We start from the raw sequence: 16700 nt of genomic DNA, 5'->3' as shown, positions 1-16700 counted from the left end.
CTCTACTATTATCTATTAGAGATTTCATTTGCATTCAACTTTAGCGGAGCACCCACTGTGGGAAAGGTCCCCTACTGTGAAAATGAGCAGGCTTGATTTTCACAGCTTACTACTGGGACTCAGGCTTAATCACCCTGTTAACCTGTTACCATCTGTTAATATTCTCTTAACATAACAAGAGGATTTGAATGAATGAATTTGCTAATTGTTCTTCTCTCTTGTCCTTGATCTTGGCATCTAGGGATCATTTAGGAATGTAGATACTCTTCCCTAGTCTTCTCCATCCTAGTGACCCTGAAATTTCATATGAGAAATATCAAAAAGCTAGAAATTTGATTTCTTTGTTTTCTGTGTTTTTTTTTAATTTGATCTCTTTGAATGGAATGTTTCTGGTTCAGTTGTGATGGGTAGAATGGACAAATCTTGAAAACCATTCTAGTCAAATTTCTGAGATTATTATTTCTAGACATCTCAGCTGCCCTTACTCTGTCTTGTCCCTGGAGAAATATAAGGAGGGATTCTACTTACAGTAGGACCAACATGTGCCAAGGGAATGACAATCACCACCTGGGACAGAGGAGGTGGAACCAAGTTGGGAGGAGAATGTGTATAAACTAAAACTAAAACCAAAACCAAATCAGGCTGGTGTTTATGAAGCATTGAGATCTATGGTGATTTAGAGAAGATAGAGGACCCACTACTGATAAGACATTTATGAACGGAGTCTAGAACCTAAATCCCCAAAGTTTTGATCTTTTCATTGCCACTGTATATATTTCCTCCCCACCCCCAACCCATCCTGATATGGTAGAGGGACAGTGGGCATGTCCACCAGACTGCCCATCTCAGCTCCCCCTGCTGGGCTGGAAGTACATGGTCAGGAGGGCAGTGTGACCCATTGCTAATTACACTCAGAGGCTGTTAGATCCTGGTTATTGTCTCTCTGGTACAACAGCCATTTTTCAGTGATTTGGATGTGACTAGGCTCGGGAAGCTTCGTCTCTAAAGGACAGACCAGGAAGTATCCTCACTGCTGGGTTACTTTCTAGAAAAGTGTATAGGAGAGAACCAGACCATCTCCATCTCTGAGAATTTGCTCATGCTAGTCTCTCACTTGCAATTCTAACTTTCCCCAGCCCCAGACTCCACCTCCCTCTGCCTACTACTCCAAATCCCATTCATTCCTTCAAGGCCCAAACCAGGTTCCCTCCTCCAACATGAAGCATTTACACCTTTCCCAAACACTTCAGGGCACATTGACCTTTTCCTCCTTGGGACTCCTATGACATTTGTTCTCTAGTTACGTTGCAGGTGGCAGTGTTAATAGTTGCTCAGCTTTGGAGTCAGGAAAACCTGGGTTCTAGCTTTGTCTCTTGATGCATACTTGCTATATGACTCTGGGTAAGTCACTTAACTTTTCAGTGTCCAAGAAACACTTGAAGACTATAAGTTATAGATGAGTTGTCAATCTACATTGAGGGGAAGAGTTTATACATCAGGATTTCTCCACATCAATGAGATCACAAAGAAAAAAAAAGTCATTTACCTAGATGGATTGTGAGTTTCTCAAGGACCCGAGACATGATGTAGTAGAATAATAAATTTAGCATCAGAAAACATGAGTTCTAATCTTGGCTCTGTGTGACCTTGGGCAAGTCACTTTCACTCTCTAGCCTCTCTGGCCCATTTGTAGAATGAAGGGGTTGAATCAGACACTGAAGTCCCTTCTAGCTCCAAATCCTCTGATTTTTTTGACTTGTGCCATACTGAGCATGACACTGGGCACATGATAATTGACTAATAAATACTTGTTGACTTAACCAACATATCCCTTTGACCCCCTCTCATTCCTGTGGTCCCTGTTTTGAAAACATCAGCTCCGGCCCTGGATTCAGGAGGACCTGAATTCAAACCCAGCCTCAGGTACCTGACACTTACTAGCTGTGTGACCCTGGGCAAGTCACTTAACCCCCATTGCCCCACCAAAAAGAAGAAAAAAAAAAAGAAAACATCAGCTCTTTGATCTGACCAAATGATCTCTTAATTTTCTTCCCATGGCAACCTCTATTGCTTGGCCCTGGAATAAGAAGCAGTGTGGACCAGCTTGGGTCCAAGCTGGGTTAGAGCCAACTTGGCAAAGGGCTTGGTCTCCTTATTCCATCTCCTGCAGACTCCCATGGGCGACTACCTGGGTGCCATGCCTGTTGGGTCCTGGACCTTCCTTTGGCCAGCTGGCAGGTATGGTGATTGGAGTAGGAGAGTTGTCCCAAGGCCTTGCCAAGTCAATCCCCTCCTCCACCTCCACTTCAGCTCAGAGACTTTTTCTGATGCACTGAGATGCTCCCAACCCAATCTGGCAGAATTCAAAGTGAGGCACAGAGGCCCGAGCAGACAACCCAAGCCTAGAGAGCCAAGCTGCTTTCAAAACAGGGTTCTTGTCAACACAAAGCACAATATTTTTGCAATTTTAAGAGACTATAAATTTTCACTTACCATCTGCCCGTTATTTTTTTACAAGTTTTTGCCCAAAGTAGGTTTGCATTTACGCTGTCAGAATGTGAAGGAATCATTGTGATATTGTTCTTCAAACTTCCTGTTCTACTGTCTTGCTAGCTGATTTTGCTTTGCATATTCCAAAGGCTTGTTTATTTTCACTGAGAGGGAATCAAACGCATATCGATGAAGCCAATCAGTTGTCACCACCAGGGAGCACATGGTAGTTAGACTGTCAGAGTTAATGAGCTCAGAATCCATTGTTAACGAACCCACCTTATAACACACTTTAATACAGGTAATTGAATAATTATCAAAAGCTTTTATATCAGGGCAGCTAGGTGGTGAACTGGATAGAGCACCAGCCCTGGATTCAGGAGGACCCGAGTTCAAATCCGACCTCAGACACTTGACACTTACTAGCTGTGTGACTCTGGGCAAGTCACTTAACCCCAATTGCCTCACCCCTCCCCCCAAAAAATACCCCACCTTTTATATCATTCTTATCCTTTGATAAAAGACTTTGAGTCTTCCTTCTCTACCTGACTCTTCTCTTACATGTACTTTGTAACTTCTTTTGTCCATCTGGACCCCTTGTGGTTCGAGGGGCTTTGAGCTACAAAAACCAGAATCAAAGATTTTGTGTTATCTGTGTTCATCACCATCTCTGGCCAAACAACTGGACCATTATCTCATCCCATTGAAACTTTTGGCCTTCCATTGGTGGTCCTGACCTATCCAGTCTGTAAGTTGGACAGTATGTCTTGTCTGTTGTCTTCACTCTGTGACCTACCCAGCATCTCTTCCTATGATGACCTGCTCCCAAGATATCTGTGGCATCCTGAACCTTTGCCAAAGTTTTATCTGCTGATCCCCAAAGCTAGACATGGTCTTTTCACCACCCACTGGGTCACTGCTCTTCATTTCTCATTCTAGACTCACTGAATCACAGAATCATGAGTTAGAAGGGATTTCAGGGATTGAGCTCAACCTATAACCCCATTATAATCAATTTGGCAAGGGGTCATGTAGCCTATACTTAAAAACCTTCAAGGAGAAGGATGTCACTACCTCCCATAGCAGATAGCTCTATGGAGCTGAACATTTCTCTTCTAGTTTTTGTAAGTATGGTATACATGGAACTCATACCTCAGACATGCCCTTTATCTCTGGGGTCCCTCTCTCTGACTGGGTTCAGGGGATCCTTCCAGAACCTCCATTTAGGGAGAGTGCCCAGGCCATCCATTCCTTCATTTCCCACCATCTGGACTTCTCTGGACTTCTTTATCATGCCATAAAGCTCCTTGGGGTCAGAGACTATCTTTCTTATATGCTTATACTAGTATCCCTGGCACTTAGCACAGGGAGGCAAATAGTGAGTACTTAGTAAATACTTGTTGATCAATTAATTGACATGTTGATGATTTCATCTAAGCCACTTTCTTTCTTGCAATCAATCAGTCAGTCAGCAAGCATTGACTTAGTGACTACCATGTCTCAGGGTACTGCAGATACAATGAAAAAAGGGAAACAATTCCTGTCCACAGGGAGCATATATTCTATTGGAGGAAGCAATATGTATACATAAAAGTGTAAGCAAAATATATACAAAAGAGATACAAGATAATGGAGGAGGGAGGAAGTTATGAAAGGTTTCATGTAGTTGATGCTTGAATTGAGTCTTCTGGCCCAGTCTCCATCCATGCTGTTAGGAGTATGCTGGTAAATATTTAACAACCAGTTTTCAAAAAAAAGAAGGAAACTTTAATGTTTAATCTATATTATTAAAATTTTCTCCATTATGTTTTTAAACCTAGAGAAGCAACAAAACAAATCAAGCCTTGATTTGTCAAGATGCAAATGCTCACAGCTGCCTCCAGCACATCCCTGGCTATTTCTTCAACTGATGACTGGGGGTAAAGATACATGTCCTGGCTTCCCTTGAAATGTTGTTTGCTGTGAGTTACCCTGCTGAAGGTAGATACTGAGGTCTCCATATTTCTTCATTATAATGCCTTTTTTTATTTCCAAGCCGTCTGTGTGGACCACAGCTTTCTTTGTAAATTTCCTTTGAACGTCATCAAACTGAGCTTGCAGCAAACCACTGGTAAGGTCTACGAAGAGCATTCCAACAAGAGGGCTCACAAAACAAAGAACACCTGCTGGTGCCAATGTTAAAATTCTAGTCAGATGCTTGAGAAACTGAAGAAACTTAAAGTGGTGAGGGCATGCACAATGGGAGGTAAGACCAAGACAGGAGATAGGTTTGCTGACTCTCTGTTCGATGCTTTATTCATTATAACATGCTTCTTCTGGATATCTATTCATTAGTAATGAGTGTTCATTACTATATGCAAGGCAAATGATGCCTGTTAGAGAGAGGGGAGTTATGGATGTCAGAGATGATCCTTAGATAATGGGATGGATTAGTTAATAGCTGCACCTTGCCTTGCTTACATTGGTAACCAGCCCTTTTAACATCAGCAGGCCATGATGCCATTGATGGTAATGAACATCTGTAGCCCATTAATGTCAGTAGTTGTTGCAGCCTGTTAGTTTCTCAATTTTTAATCAGGTCACTACAGGCCAACAGTTCAGTATCCTAACTCTGACTCAGAGAGCCCAAATAATTTGCATGGTTGGTTTCAGGAAAATAATACCCTTTATAGTTTTATTTATGTTTTTCAAAATGCTTTTGCATGCATTATTACTTCTATTAAATTCAACACACATTAATAAAGCTACTACTATGTATTAGGCACAGTGCTACACCTTAGAGGTGCAAAGAAAGAAATGAAACCTTTTCTATTATCAAGAAAGTTACATTCTGAAGATGCCTGGATAGAGAAAGCATTCAGCTGAGCTCTCCCAAGATTCTCTTCCAAACCGCTTTAAAATAAGGCCTCAAATAGAATTCTGGAGTAGAGCCAACAAAAGGTGAGTGAGACATTTTTTCATCCCAAGATAATTTAGGAGGTTGAAAAGTGAGATCTGTGACACAGGGGTAGAGGCTGGCTCAGAGTACACATAAATGAAACACCAGTTGTAGGACTAAGTGGTAGAGACAGAAGCAACAACAGCCAGAGATAGTAAGAGGACCTGGCAACTGGTCAAAAAAGACTATAGGGTACCTCTGTGCTAGCACTGGATGCAGGACTGGATGCTGTATGGTAACTTCATTGCCTATATCCTCTTCTGGGTTCAAGAGCAGAGAGGAATATTTTCAGTCAAAAGGGAATGGTAGCCCTGAGGGGCCATATCAGTTTTGGTTCCGAGGGATCATAGACCCTGAGAAGCTGTATTGATTGCAGTCCCAAGGGATCAGGGGCCCTTCCTGGGTAAGAAGCAGCGTGGAGACCATGAGAACAGTGACCACACATCTCCCCAGATTACGTTAACTTGGAAGCCCTTAAAAATTCCAAACCCCGGGGGCAGCTAGGTGGCGCAGTGGATAAAGCACCGGTCCTGGATTCAGGAGGACCTGAGTTGAAATCCAGCCTCAGACACTTGACACTTACTAGCTGTGTGACCCTGGGCAAGTCACTTAACCCTCAGTGCCCTGCAAAAAAAAAACACAAAAAACTCCCAAAACCCCCAAATTCCAAACCTCTAGAACTAGGTCTTGAAAAGAGCAATGGAAAAAGCCTGAAGCTTGAGAGAGTGCCCTTCTACCCCGCCCCCCCCCCCAAATCTGGGAACAGAGTCCAACATAAAATAATAAAGCAAGAAAAAGGAGCAAAAAACAGCAAAGAACCTGACCATAAAGGTACTATACTGCCATGGAAGATCAAGACACAAACTCAGAACACGACAATGAAGTCAAAACACCTGCAAGCAAAGCCACAAAGAAAAATGTGACATGGACACAAACTCAACAAGAATTTCTGGAAGAGCTTAAAAACACTTTGATTTTCCAAATCAAATAAAAATGGCAGAGGAATAATTAGGCAAAGAAATTAAAGCAAAGGAAGACACTTATGAAAATACAATTAACAACTTGATAAAAGAGGTACAAAAATACTGAAGAAAATAAGACTTTAATAAATAGAATTGGCCAAATGGAAAAAGAGGTAGAAAATCTCTCTGAAGAAAATAATTTCTTAAAAATTAGAATAGGGCAAGTAGAAGCTAATGACGTTATGAGACATAAAACCCAACAACAATAAAACAAAGCCAATAGAATAAAAAAAGAAGAAAATGTGAAATATCTCATGGGAAAAAATCATTGACATGGAAAATAGATGAAGGAATGATAATTTAAGAATTATTGGATTATGTAAAACCCATGATCAAAGAAGGGCAGTTAGGTGGCACAATAGCTAGACCCCTGGACCTGTAGTCAGGAAGACCTGAGTTCAAATCTGGCCTCAGACACTTGCTAGCTGTGTGACCCCAGGCAAGTCATTTAACCCTGTTTGCTTGAGTACCTTATCAGTAAAAAAGGGCTGGAGCAGGAAATGGTAAACCACTCTAATATCTTTGTCAAGAAAACCCCAAATCGAGTCATGAAGAGTCAAACACAACTGAAATGACTGAACAACAAAAATGATCAAAGAAAGAGATTAGACATAATATTTCAAGAAATTATAAAGGAAAATTGCCCAGATATCCTTGAACTAGAGGGCAAAATAGAAATTGAAAGAATCCACTAATCACTACCTGAAAGAGATCCCCAAATGAAACTCCAAGGAATATTCTAGCCAAATTGTAGAGCTCCTAGATCAGAGAAAATACTTCAAAAAGCCAGAAAGCAACCATTTAAATACTGTAGAGCCACTGTCAGGATCACACAAGCTTTAGCAGCTACCACATAAAAGAAACAGAGGGCTTGGAATAGGATATTCTTGAAGGCAAAAACCTACCCAGCAAAATTAAATATAATTATTCAAGAGAAAATAATGCTTATTTAATGAAATAGAGGCCTTTCAAACATTCCTGATGAAAAGGCCAGAGGTAAATAGAAAATTTGACTTTCAAATACAAGACTGAAGAGAAGCATAAAAAGGTAATCATGAAAGAGAAATAATAGGGAACTCAATAATGTTAAACTTTTTACCTTTCTATATGGAAAGATTATTCATTGTATCTTTTAAGAACTTTATTATTCTTAAGTCAGTTAGCATATAGAAATATAGACAGGTGAGAAAGAGGAATTCTCTGGGAGGAGGAGGAAGGGAGAGGAAGAATGAGAAAAATTATCTCACATAAAAGAGGTGGGTTCACAAGTGCATTCTACCAAACATTTAAGGAATGATTAATCCCAATAGGGTATAAACTATTTGAAAAACGAGGTAAAGAAGGAGTCCTACCAAAATCTTTTTATGACACAAATATGGTTTTGATACCTAAACAAGGAAAAGCAAAAACAGAAAAATAAAACTATAGACAAATTTCCTTAATGAATATCAATGCAAAAATTTTAAGTCAAATAGTAAGAGATTATAGCAATATATAACAAAGATAATACACTATGACCAGGTGGAATGTATGCCAGGAATGCAGAATTCATTCAATATTAGGAAAATTATCAACATCATTGACCATATCAATAACAAAAACATATGATTGTATCAATAGATACAGAAAAATCCTTTGACAAAATACAGCACCCATCCCTATTAAAAATACTAGAAAGCATAGGAATCAGTGGAGCCTTCCTTAAAATGATAAGTCATATCTATATAAAACCAAGAGTAAGTATTATCTATAATGTGCATAAACTTGATGCCTTCCCAGTAAGATCTATAGTGAAACAAGGATGTCCAATGTCAGTACTATTATTCAATATTGTATTAGAAATGCTTTGATAGTAATGTATAACCTATATCAAATTGCTTGCTGGCCTTGGAAGTGGGGAGGGAAGGGAGGACAGGAGAAAAATTTGGAACTCAAAAATATCTTTACATGTAATTGAGAAAAAACTAAAAAAAATTAAAATGAAGATAAAAAAGAAATGCTTGCTCTAGCAATAAGACAAGAAAAAGAAATTGAAGGAATAAAAATAAGCAACGAGGAAACAAAGCTATCACTCCTTGCAGATGATAGGATGGTATACTTAGAAAATCATAGAGAATGATCTAAAAAACTAGCTGAAACAATTAACAATTTCAGCAAAGTTGCAGGATATAAAATAGACCCACATAAATCTTCAGCATTTTTATTTATTACCCCAAAAAAAAAAACCCAGCAGCAAAAAGAAAGAGAAATTCCATTTAAAATAACTGCAGACAATATAAAATACTTGGGAACCTATCTGCCAAGACAAACTCATGGTTCATATGAATATGATTATAAAATACTTTTCACACAAATAAAGTCAGAAATAAAGAATTGGAGAAATGCTAATTGCTCATGGGTAGGCCAGGCCAGTATAATAAAAATGACAATTCTACCTAAATTAATTTACTTATTCAGTGTCATCCCAATAAAACTACCAAATAATTATTTTACAAAGCTAGAAAAAATAGTAATACAATTTTCCTAGAAGAACAAAAAAGATCAAGAATATCAAGGGAATTAATGAAAAAACATTAAGGAAGGTGGCATAGCAGTTCCAGATTTAAAACTATATGATTAAGTGTTAATTATCAAAGAATTTGGTACTGGCTAAGAAATAGTCATGGATCAGTGGAATAACATTATAGTAAATGACCATAGTAATCTAGTGTTTAATAAACCCAAAGATCCAAGGTTTATGGTTAGAACTCACCATTTAACAAAAATTGCTGGGAAAACGGAAAAGCAGTTTGGCAGAAACTAGGTCTATCTCACACTGTATACCAAGATAAGGTCAAAATGGATATATGATTTAGACATAAAGGGTGATAAGGGCAAATTAGAGGAGCATGGGAAAATGTACCTGTCAGATGTATGGATAAAGGAATGTTTATGACCAAACAAGTGATAGAGAGGATTATAGGAAGTAAAATAGATAATTTTGATTGCATGATGTTTAAAAGCTTTTGTACAAGCAAAAGTAATACAGCCAAAATTAGAAGGAAAACAGGAAAGTGGGAATAAATTTTACAGCAAGTTTCTCTGATAAAGGCTTTATTTCTCATATATATAAAGAACTAAGCCAAATTTATTTAAAAAGGGCCATTCTCCAGCTGGTAAATGTTCAAAGGAAATAAACTTCAAGAGAAGAAATCAAAGGTATCGATAATCACATAAAATGTTCTAAATCACTACTGATTTGAGAAATGAAAATTAAAACAACTGAGATAGTACTGTCAACTTGTCAGATTGTCTAACATGACAGAAAAGAAAAATGACAAATGTTGGAGGGGATAAGGAAAAATTGGGACACTAATTCATTGCTGGTGGAATTGTGACGTGGTCCAACCATTAGGGAGAATAATTTGTAACTACACCCAAAGGGCTATAAAATTGTGACTACCCTTTGATCCAGCAATACCACTATTAAATCTGTATCTCAAAAAGATCATAGAAAAGGGGAAAGGATGTATTTGTGCAAAAATATTTATAGAAACTATTTTTGTGGGGGCAAAAAATTATAATTTGAAGGGGGATGCCCATCAATTGGGGAATGTTTGAACAAATTATGGTATATGATTGTGATGGAATACTATTGTGTTATAAGAAATGACAAGCAGGATGCTTCCCTTTTTTTAATCATAAAAGTATTTTATTATTTTCCAGTTACATGTAGAGGTAGTTTTCAACATTTGTTCTTATAAGATTTCTATTACAATATATAAGATTTCTAGTTCCAAATTTTATTCCTCCCAAGACAGCAAGCAATCTGATATAGGTTATATATGTACGATCACATTAAACATATTTCTACATTTGTCATCTTGTGAAAGAAGAATCAGAACAAAAGGGGAAAACCTCAAAAAACAAAAAAACAAAAACAAAAAAGTAGAAACGGTATGGTTCAATCTGCATCCAGATTCCACAGTTCTTTTTTTCTAGATCTGAAGAGCATTTTCCATCATTAGTCCTTTGGAATTATGTTGGATTATTGTATAAGCAGGTTGTTTTCAAGAAAAACCTAGAAAGACTTATATGAACCCATGAAAAGCAAAGTGAGCAGACCCAGGAGAATATTGTACACAGTAACAGCAACATTATAAGAATAATCAACTGTGAACGATTTAGCTACTCTGATCAAGACTGAATCAAGACAGTCATCCCCAGTCTTACTCTAATTTTCAATCTTTTCCCAAATATTGTCTGCTTCCCTGCTACTTAAAAACGCATCCATATCTCCCCCATATTTAGAAAAAACATCACTTGATTCATCCTCCTCCACTAACTTTCTTCTCCTATCTCACCTCCCTTTTGTGGCTAAACTCCTTGGGAAGGCTATATACAATTGGTGCCTCCATTTGCTCTTTTCTCAGCTCCACAGTCTTATTTCCCAATCTCATCATTCAACCAAAACTGCTCTCTGCAAAGTTACCAATGATCTCCTTTTTATTTTATTTTATCGGATAGAGTTCTGGACTTGGACACAAGAAGACTTGAGTTCAGATCCAGCCTCAGACACTTACTAGATGTGTGACACTGGGTAAGTTGCTTTACCTCTGTCTGCTTCAGTTTTTTCCTTCATAAACTGGGGATAATAATAGCACCTAACTCCAAGAGTTGTGAGGATCAATGAAGTCTTTAAAGTGCTATATAAATGCTAGCTATTATTAGTTATTTTTTCAACCAACACACATTTATTTTTCTCTCCCACCCACATTTCCCGTCCACCATTAAAAAAAAAAGATAAACAAAACCTCTGTAACAAATATTCAAGAAAAACAAATTCTTAAATTGGCCATGTCCAAAGATACATACATATATATATATATATATATATATATATATATATATATACACACACACACACACATATATATAATGTGTATATGTATTTAGATGTATATATAGATATGCACACACATATATGTCTGTATATAATGTTGCATATTGAGTCCATCACTTCTTTCTTAGGTAGTAAGTAGCGTGCATCATCAGGATTTGCAATCCCAGTTGGTTGTTGCGTTAATTCTAGTTCAAAGTTATTTGTCTTGACAATGTTGTTGTCATTGCATAAATTGTTTTCCTGGTTCTCTCAAGTTTTTTTTTCTGAAAACGTACCTTTTCCCATTTGGGTTCAATTATCATCTCTGTTCAGGCGATTCATAGAACTATAGCCAGCCTTAATCTCTCTCCAGTTCCTCCAGTCTCACATTACCAACTGCCTTTTAGACATTGAGAAGTGGGTGTCCTATAGGCATCTCAAACTCAACATGTCAAAATAGAACTCGTCTTTTCTCCTGAACACTCCCCACTCTGAATTTTTTAACAGTTGAGGACACCACCCTTCCCCCAGTCATCCAGGCTCTGAGCCTCAGTGTCATCCTCCATGCTTCACTAACATCCACTCCACATGTCCAATCTGTTGCCAAATCTTGTTGTTTCTACCTTCACAGCATCTCTCTTGTATGTCCCCTCTTCTCCACTCACACAGTTGTCACACAGACCCTCAGCACCTCATCCCTGTTGTATTGTAATAGTTTTCTGGTAGGTCTCCTTGCTTCAAACATCTTCAACTTAGTTGCCAGAGTGTAAAATGTAGGTCTGACCATGTTACCATTCTACTCAATCAATTCCAGTGGCTCCCTATTACCTCCAAAATCAAATATAAAATCCTCTGTTATTTAAAGCTCTTTATCACCTGGTTCCTTCTTACCTTCCCAGTCTTTCTACACTTTAACTCCTTTTATGTATACTATGGTCTAGTCATACTGGCCCCATACTGAGCTTTCTCACACACCACACTCTATCCCCCAACTCCATGTATTTGTACTGGCTGTCCCCTGTGCTTGTAATGTTTTCCCTCTTCACCTCTACCTCCTGCCTTACTTCACAATTCAGTTCAAATTCTACCTTAAACAGGAGGCCATTTCTCTGAAATTATTAGGCAGTGAACCCCTGGAGAGCAAGGACTATCTTTTGCCTTTCTTTGTATCCCTAGCACTTAGCACTTTGCCCGACATGTAGTAGGTGCTTAAGAAGTGTTTGTTGACTGATTGGTTGGATAAGGGTAATAGTAGGAACACAACTGCTTCGAATGTTTATCCCAGGAATATCAGGAGTCTTCATGTCTTCTTAGCTTCCATGTCTGTGGAGGGCAGAAAACAATAGATCTCTTCAGTTATGGTTTTCTTTGGTAGAATGTTCAATGGCAATCAGCAGAGTGGATCCTTTGCAGAGCATGATTAGAATCTGTGTTACCCTTGTTATAGAAAAAAAGTTTAATGTCTGACATCACTTAGCTGCGAGGTCCCACTTCATGATCAGCCTTGAAGATTTAGGAGAAATAATTGTCCAGGATACATGTGGCTGAGCTTATGGATAGTTTTTACTACAATTTTGATTGGTCCTTCGAATACCTCAGTGCATCTCAGAACCCTCAATGACCTCAAATACAGGTGACTTATCTGGGAGATGGGAGAAAGCTTACAATGGAAAGTTTCTCCTAATTTGTCTAAGGATGATACACATTCAGTGACCTTGGAAGGTAGCTGTTATCTCACAATGGGCAATCTGCCCAGAACAGATACTAATAATTATTCTGAGAACAACCTTAGAAGACACTACTATTGTCTTATGGGGGATATGGAAGAAGCCCACGCAGCTTCTTGAAAAAGGGGGGAAAGCTATTGAACATTTAACAAACTATAACCCTACAAGCAGCTATAATTCAAAGAAAACTATAAATTCAGCATGCAAGCAAACACCATTACAATAAACCATAATTAATACAAATCCTTCTTCTATTTAGGAAAGGAGTTTCCCCAAATGGGAGTTGTACTGACAGTTTCAGTATATAGTAAATGATAAAAAATCCAATCCCACACAAATCTTGGTCCTTCATTGAGCCTTATTTGTATAGGTAGGAATTCATATATCAATAGCATTTGAACCATGAAATAGGCCAGAGCCATTTCAATGGTGAGGTGTGTCAGAGTAGGGACACTGACCAAAAAAAAGCTAATTGAGAATATCACCCCACCCCAATTCCCCACTCCCCCAAAAGGGTAGAGAGAAGAAAAGAAAAAATTGAAAACCAAATAGAGATGGGGAAATATTGATGCTATAGCTATTACCCACTTATGTTGGGGTCTACCTATAATGATGCTGACACTTGTAGTCCTGTTCAAGCCAGTAGTGGTGGTGGTGGTGGTGGTGGTGGTGGTGGTGGTGATAGTAGTAGTGGTAGTGGTAGTGGTAGTGGTAGTGGTAGTGGTAGTGGTGGTGGTAGTAGTAGTAGTAGTAGTAGTAGTAGTAGTAGTAGTAGTAGTAGTAAGCGGCATTTAAATGGTGCTTTTAAGGTCTACAAAAAACCTTACAAATATCATCTCATTTGAGCTTCATAACAATCCTGCAAGGTAGATTCTTTTCTTATTCCCATTTTACAGATGAGGAAATGGAGGCAGACAGAGGTCAAGTGATTTTCCAAGGATCATACAACTGGTAAGCATCTGAGGCCAGATTTGAGCTCAGGGTTTCCTGAGTCCAGGCCCAGTGATCTCTCTATTGTGCCTCCAAGGTGCCACCTTTTACCATGTGGAAGATAACCTATTTTATATATGTACTCATCATTTCCAAAACTTTCCAAACCAGTGATGACAGCTACAGGATGGAGCAGCCATCAAGGCAACAGTTGATCGATACAGTTCTAGTATACAGTGGATACCAAGTCAACTAGTAGAATATATGTGTGTTCAGTCATTTTTCAGGCATGTCCGACTCTCCGTGACCCTATTTGAGGTTTTCTTGTTGAAGATACTACAGAGGTTTTCTATTTCCTTCTCCAGGTCATTTAACAGATGAGGAAACTGAGGTAAATGGAGTGAAATGACTTGCCCAGGGTCATACAACTAGTAAGTGTCTGAGGCCAATTTGAACTCAGGAAGAGGAATCTTCTTGATTCCAGGCACTCTAGCCACTGCAGCACCACCTAGCTGCCTCAACTGGTAGGATAGGTACCTCTTAGGCTTATGGGATTTTTTATTTTGAGATTTAAAGAATAGGGGGAAATTGTCAGTAGAACACAGTTAAAGAAAGACAATAAGTAGATCAGCAGTGTCCACTAATGTCTCCAGTTTTCACTGATCACAGGAAGCCTTGATTTGAAGCATGCTTACCCAGACTAGGCCCTGGTGTATATCATAGATGAGCGCCATGTCCAGATTGGCTGAAAGCTGAATCTTCATAAAACAATTTTCCCTTCAAGCCGTGTCTTAGAGTCTTGCTGCTGGTGTAGTGGCCAGAATGTCAGATTCAGGGAGGTCTGAGATCTATCCTGCTTCAAACATATTCTAGCTGTGTGACCCTGGGCAATTCATTTCACCTATTTCAGCCTCAATTTCCTCATCTGTAAAATTGGCATCATAATAACACCCACCTCCCAGAGTTACTGTAAGGATCAAATAAGACAAATACATAGTAAGTGCTTTGCAAACCATAGAGTGTTATAAATATGAATTATTATTATTATACTTAATAAGCTTCTTGGGCCCCAGTTTCCTCATCCTTAAAATGAAGGGGCTGGGTTAGATGGTGTCTGAGGTCCCTTTTAGCTGTATTTCTGTGACTCTAAGTTCCCTGCTCCAGAGAAATACTTCTGAGACTGGGACACGGAGAGGTTGGGGAAGGGTTAGTTGTTAAATTAGTAGGTTAACACCCGTTAGTCTCCTGCCTATCTTGGAAGGAGATATCTTAGCCTATATAGCATTTCGGGTAGACAGCCACAGAGTAGTCAAGTTTAGGGTCTGCATTAGTCTTCTCACTCAAAACCACAGACTCTTGAAGTTGGAATCAGTCTCAGTGTTAATCTAGTAATAATAGCTAATAATAACAGCTAACATTTATATAGAACTTACTATGTGCAAGATGCTGTGCTAAGCACTTTACAATTATTATCGCATTTGATCTTCATAACAATCCTGGGAGGTAGGATTATCATCCCTATTATACAGGTGAGGAAATGAGGCAAACAGAGGCTAAGTGACTCACCCAGGGTCACACAGTGAGTAAGTGTCTAAAGCTGGATTTGAACTCAGTTCTTCCTGACTCCAGGCCTGGGTCTCTATACTTTAAAAGTCCTCTCTCAGGGCAGCTAGGTGGCACAGTGGATAGAGCACCGGCCCTGGATTCAGGAGTACCCGAGTTCAAATCCGGCCTCAGACACTTAACACTTACTAGCTGTGTGACCCTGGGCAAGTCACTTAACCCCAATTGCCTCACCAAAAAAAAAAGTCCTCTCTCTGGGGGCAGCTAGGTGGCACAGTGGATAAAGCACTAGCCCTGAATTCAGAAGGACCTGAGTTCAAATCAGACACTTGATACTTACTAGCAATGTGAACCTGGGAGAGTAACTTAACCCTCACTGCCCCACCAAAAACCTCCCAACAAATAAAAAAACATTTTAGGGGCAGCTAGGTGGTGCAGGGGATAAAGCACCAGCCCTGGATTCAGGAGTACCTGAGTTCAAATCTAGGCTCAGACACTTGACACTTACTAGCTTTGTGACCCTGGGAAAGTCACTTAACCCTCATTGTCATGCAAAACAAACAAACAAAACATATTTTAGAGGCAGCTAGGTGGCCCAGTGGATAAAACACCAGCCCTGGATTCAAGAAGACCTGAGTTCAAATCCGGCATCAGACACTTGACACTTACTAGCTGTGTGACCCTGGGCAAGTCACTTAATCCTCATTGCTCTACCCCACCCCATAAAAAAATTCGTCTCTCCAACATACCTGCCAAGTGGCAATTCAGCCCTTGTGTGATGGGCACCTCTGGTGATGGACAGATCTCTACCTCCAGAGAAAGCCAGCTTCACTTGGAGACAGTTCTAATGGTTGGGAAGTTGTTCCTGACAGCAAGCTTACATGTGCTTGTCTGCGGCATCCCCCCCTCCCCCCCATTGTTCTGAGAGCTGCCTTCTTCGACCAGGAGGAACAAACTTAATCCTTCTTCCATATAACAGCCCTTCAAAGATGCAGACAACTATCACAGCACCCTCGAAGCCCTCTCTTGTTTAGGTTAAATATCTCTAGTCCCTTCATCTCCCCCTCATGGCACAATTTCAAAGCCCTCATCCATCCTGCTTGCCCTCTCCTGCTTTTCAATGGATTTTATACAAGGTGGCACCTAGACCTGAACACAAACCCCTAGAT

Source organism: Dromiciops gliroides, chromosome X, assembly GCF_019393635.1.
Source record: "Dromiciops gliroides isolate mDroGli1 chromosome X, mDroGli1.pri, whole genome shotgun sequence".
Classification (NCBI taxonomy): Eukaryota; Metazoa; Chordata; class Mammalia; order Microbiotheria; family Microbiotheriidae; genus Dromiciops; species Dromiciops gliroides.
Note: the sequence above shows the minus strand (reverse complement) of the source record.